Raw genomic sequence first — 6000 nt, forward strand, 5'->3', positions numbered from 1 at the left:
GAGACAAAGCCAGCGATATTGCACTGGATGTGCTGAAAAAGCTTGGTAAAGACCACAAGGTGGCCTACTACACCCATCTCACTGCTCAGAGAGTAGTCCAGTCAGTTTGGCGCAAACTGGTCAAATCCAATGAAAATACAAATGTGGACCCAGGCAGCAACTATGAAGGACTAATGGCTGAATTCACTTCAGTTATTGTTGCTAAAATTGAGAAGCTTTTCCGTCCACGCTCTCTGCCAATAGAACAAGTGGACATCATTACTATTCTTTCGAGGGCTTCTCAGAACCAACATCATGCTGACTCCACGAAGCTGGTCATTCATTCTGACACTTTGACTTGTGTCATAGTTCTTGTGCTGAATTTAATATTTTCAGAGGTTGATGTTGAATCGTTGCATACCTGGCCAATTGCAGATGAAGTGGTGGACAGACTTGCCATGTCTGGTGCAAGAGTGACCAAAAGACACCACAAAGACAATTTTCATATCGAGCTAAAGGAGATTATTGAAATGGTTCACTCCATTTATGCCCAGCTGCTTGATGGTTCTGGAACAAAGGCGATATTACAGTATGCCCTGTCTGCCAGGGCTAAGATGGCGTCAAGAGATTTTGCTTTTTTTGTGGCTGAGGCCTTATTGAAGGCACACCAGAAAAGTTCTGACAATCTGAGTAGTGCATTAGAGAACAAGTTGCCGTGCCCCAATCAGAACAATGTGTTCAGGGACCTTGTGCCCAGATTTATCATCCAACTTTTCCCTGTCTCTTTCATGGACAAGAATAGCCTCTTCAGATGCCTTCAGCTGGCTGAGCAGTTGTGTGCTCTGTTTCAGCAAGGTGCTGGAGAACAGGAGAAAGATGCAAACTTCCCGTTTGGAATGGAGGAATTACAAGTGTCAAGTGCAAGTGACATCCAAAAGATTGTGCAACACTGTTACAGTAGCTACATGCAGGCCTTCCCTTTGAGAGATGACTGGGAAATGGATTCATTTCTGAAAGATGAGGAGCACTGTATTAACACATCTGGCATCATTATAAAGAGCCTTACTAGTTATTTCAAAGCCCCTCTGATTCCCAGTGAAAATGAAAATATCAAAGATACTGAAGCTAAACCCAGCGAAGAAGTGAAAGAAAAGAATAAACCCATCCAAAGGAAGAATGGAGTGAGTATTTAAGATATTAATCCTTACTGAGAGAAATATATTTTACCAGTGAAAAATTACATCCCATTCTCCCCTCCACCATTACTGCCATTACATGTATACTGTATCTAGCATTATGTCAGTGGTCTTAACTTTTTAGTTTTTTATATTCTTGTAATCATTCATTTGTTTGTGTGAAGTAGTTATTGGGCCTAACTCTTTTGTTTCTGTCTTGTTTCAGTGTGTTGCTTACATCACCTTGACCATTGAAGAATGTGAGGAAGAGAGCACCCCACCAGGTAAGCTGAGGACTCATCTCATTACAAAACATTTATCATCATTTCCATATGTATCCCTTAAATACTTAACATCCGTAGAGTTCAAACTGACCCGCCCATCTCTGTGACTTTTCCTATCTCCAGAGAAAATCAAGACCTCCAGAAAGGGCATCAAAGGGTTTTTCAAGAGCCTGTGGAAGGCAGTGAACTGCTGTGCAGCCTTCCAAGAGGTTGACTGAGGAGATACAGTTAGATTCAGAAATATTTGGACAGTGACAATTTTCTTTATTTTGGCCCAGTACGACCTTCAGCTTTAATTTGAGGGTATTTACATCAAAATTGGAGGAAGGGTTTAGGAATTGCCACCATTTTTCATACATGGTCCCTTCATTTTAAGGGAGTTAAAGTAAGATTAAGTTGTTTAGAATCCTTTGCAGGCAATGACTGCCTGAAGGCTGGAACCCATGGACATCACCAAACGATGGGTTTCTGATGTTTGGCATCCTGTATCCCCATGTTTAAGCCTGGGTGGGGTGACTATGCTCTCCCTTCACTACAGTATGTATAGCCCAGAACTCCTGGTGGAAAACTACACCCCAAGGATCATTTTTAACAATAAATTGTATTTTAATCACATGTCTTTGTTGTATTCAGAACCAGTAAGATATCCAGCTGTGCAGCTAGTTTGCCCCATCTGGATAATTTCCTTTACTATTGTAGCCACTGCCATTGAGTTGGTCTTTTGTTGTACCATGAGCTTAGTAGTTATGGCATACAAAAACATAACTTGTGTGAACACTGTACCGTAGTTCACGTCACCATTCACTTCACTTCCCCACTTAATACTGTACACTGGAGGTTTCCACAGTACATCAGGGTGTTAGAGTATCACAAGAGAAGCTGAAGATAGTTCCGCTAAATTTTTCAGTCAGTTTATTTTAAAATGCAAATCAGACACACATTCTGTAAAGAAAGGGCATGACCGTATTGGCCAGTGATAAAGGAAGAAGTTGCTGGTGTGTTGTAGATCTCTCAGTAAATTATCCCACCGGTGATGGTTATAGGGCAGCGACCTTTTAACTGAAGTTTACAAGAGTTGGATCTAAATGTGTACCACACAAGCTTACAGAAACACTGCCAGGCTGGTTGGCATATTATATACATATCATATACAGATAGATAGGAACCTGTATCACACCTGGGATTTCGATGGTCTGGGGAAGGAAAGGAACCCTTCCAAACTGTTTAAATCCATATACGGAGGGTTTTCCGCAATCAGGTCTGACAGGGGCCTTTAAAAAGATAAAGAAATATACTATTCAGAGATGACTTGACGTGTAGGTAGGAATGGATGGTTAGTTTGCCATCATTGTATAATTAGATTGTCACTCCTTTGCAATTTTAGAATTTGTGATTGTTGCCTTAAGGTTGAGTCGACTTTAATATTAGGCCTTTGTGTATTTATTTTTCCTGATTATTAACATATCAAATTGGATGGTTGTTTAATGCTGTTATTTTTGACTGTGTATAGACACATTTATCTGGCTCTTTCACAGAATGGCCAAATACGTTTTTCGCAGTAAACAAACAAAATTGACACATTGTAAATTGTATATACACACACACACACACACACACACACACACACACACACACACACACACACACACACAGATAACTTATAAGCTAGATACAAAATAAATAGGATACAAATAAAAGGGCAAAATGTTGCTCTTACTGTGCAAATAAGTGTGTGTTGTTCAATTGTAAATTGCCAGCACAGAGGGGACTCATTTTAAGCTATAACAAATAAGTGTGATTGCTGTGGGGAGGAATAACGTCCTGTATCGTTCTGACTGAACATACTATGTAATCTGACCAGTAAGCCATGAGCAGTGCAGTGTTGTCCATAATGTTATTTCATTGAATTATATAATTTTGTGTCTTCCTTTGATCTTCATCATGATATTTAGGGGTTTGATGAAATACCTCTGCAGTTTTATTTTCTATCTTATGCTATGCATTTTATGTATTACATGTATTTTTCTCATCTTTATGCACTCTATCACTGTTTTTATAATTTTAATAATCATTATTATTCTTTATTTATTTGTTTTGCACAATATCCTAGTTTTCATGTCTATTTTTAAGTATTTGCGGTAAAGCACTTTGAGCTGCATTCTTTTGCATGAAAGGTGCTATATAAAAAAAAAAGTGTATTATTATTGTTGTTATGTTGAGCAATACATGCAACATCCTTCTCTCCACACAACTTTCTCTTGGGGCTCCAGAGCAGTCCCCAGCACAGATCCAGCCTTCTTAATCAGACTGTTCAGTTTCTCAGTGTCACTGGCTCTCGAGCTGCTACCCAAACAGATGGCCACAAAGAAAAGTGCACTTGCCACAACAGACTGGTAGAAGATATGAAACAACTTGCTGCACACATTTAAGTACATAAGCTTCCTCAACAAGTAAGGTGTGCTCTGTCCCTTCCTGTTTATAGCAGCAGTGTTACATTTCCAGTCCATTCTGTTGTCAGGGTAAATGCCCACATATCTTTTGTCCTCCACCTCTGACTTCTCCCAGAATAGAAATGGTGTGAAACTTAATCCTTGGTCTTAGCCATGTTCAATAGGAGGTGCTTGTCGCCACACCACACCACAAAGTGTTCTACAAGTTCCCTGTACTGTCTCACATCCAATGCACTCCCCACGACTGCAGTCATCTGAAAAATTATGCAGATCAAGACAGGACCCTGACTTGTGCAAAGGGTGAAGAGAAAAGGTGATGTGCTTACCACTTGTTCAGACATGCCATCCCCCAGCCTTACAAACTATGGTCTGCCTGTCAGGTATTCGACAAATCAGCTTCTCTAACAGCAGTGCTGGCTGGACTGTGTTAAAGGCACTGGAGAAATCAAAGGACATCCTCACAGTGCTGCCTGTTTGACCAGGTGAAGAGGGCTCACTGAAGCAGGTAGACGATGGCATTTTCAACTTCTGCCTCAGGGCAGAGGGAAACTGCAGTGGGTCTAGACAGATGCTCACCTGGAAAGTCCTGGAACTGGAAAAAGGGGCAAGACATAGACAGACTATGAGAAAAGGGATGTGCAAGGAGGGAAAATAGTGTCCATTGAGAACGCCTGTGCTCTGAACAATAAAAAAACTCTGAATCAAAGTCATCTGAATCACAAAAGAGTTTTTAGGAGATTTGACTTCAGGTGTTATGACACCACCCTGTGGTAAAAAAAGAAAAATCTAAATGTTTTATTACAAACTGGAAACAACACTGTAAAATATTGCAATTAGCCTACATAAAATAAGTTACAAGAAATTGGGCCCACTTTAAATTTAGCTTCAGGACAGTTTAATTAATCTAGATCTGAGGTATTTTCATTGACGAATGATATGCCTACATCTCTGCCAAAAGAAAGTCTGGAAACCATCATAAGGGTAGCATATGAGCAACGGGGAATGAGAGCTCAAAGGAGAATCGCTGGACACTGGTGAGCAATTGAGTTGTGGCACCACCTGCTGGCAGTCAGCAAAGGTCCATTCTTAAACACAAGTGGGGTGCAAGCCTTGGGGTTTCAATGACGGTTGTTTGCAGAGGGATATGCTGATGATCTTAATGGGCCTGTTTAAATAATGCACTTACAAGAGTAGCAATAAGTTATAAGGAGTAGAGTATTTTTTTTATTGTCTGTGCTTAAAAAAGTTATGTTTACATCAGAGGCATCTGATGCAAACGTTTATTTGGTGAAGAAATTAGGCCCAATAACATATTCCCTTCACAAGAGATAAAAGTCTGTCCTTTGGCAAAAGGTGCTGTGACCGTTCCAGCCCTTGGACTTGAAATGCAGACCTTTGGCTCCAGTTTCAACTCAGTTTCACATGAGTACAAGCCACACACAAACAACGTCCTATATGGCTTTGAACAGTTTTTCTCATGTTATGTCCCATGTCCTAGTAGTTGTAAACACAAGAGCTCATGTGAGATCATTAGAACTTGAAGGTGGTCATTGGTCTTCTCAATCACACCACTAACCCTTGCGTCATCGAGTGCTTTGACCAGTGAAGTTTCCCCGCACCCATCTCCAAGAATGAAATGATTCTGTGAGTCTATGTGGAGAAGGCACCCTTCAGCGAATCAGCAGTGATGTGGAGGACATATTAGATCAGGACCCTGCGCTGCATGCTGGCTCCACTGTCACAAGACATACCAGCTAATGAGAACCATGAGTCTTTCAGTCCTAAATTGACAAGGAATTGGACTCAAGTGACTGTGGTAAGCAGAGCCCTGAATAGTTTTGCACTAGAGGGAGGGAGAGTGAGAGTGAGAGTGAGAGTGAGAGAAAGAATGTTTGTGTAGGGGAGGGAGGAACGGAGATAGGGGTATGCTCAGAGCGGGAAAGTGTTTCTCAGTGACACAACAACACAAGGACATGGCATACAGTATTCTGGAAATGTTACATAACAGTTTGTTCAAATCCCCCAAAAATATAAATATTTACATCCCCACCCTCCCTGAATATAAGCAAATCACACAGAAATATAAAATCAGTTCCAGTTTCACACATGATC

The sequence above is a fragment of the Sprattus sprattus genome, assembly GCF_963457725.1.
Source record: "Sprattus sprattus genome assembly, chromosome: 8".
NCBI lineage: Eukaryota > Metazoa > Chordata > Actinopteri > Clupeiformes > Clupeidae > Sprattus > Sprattus sprattus.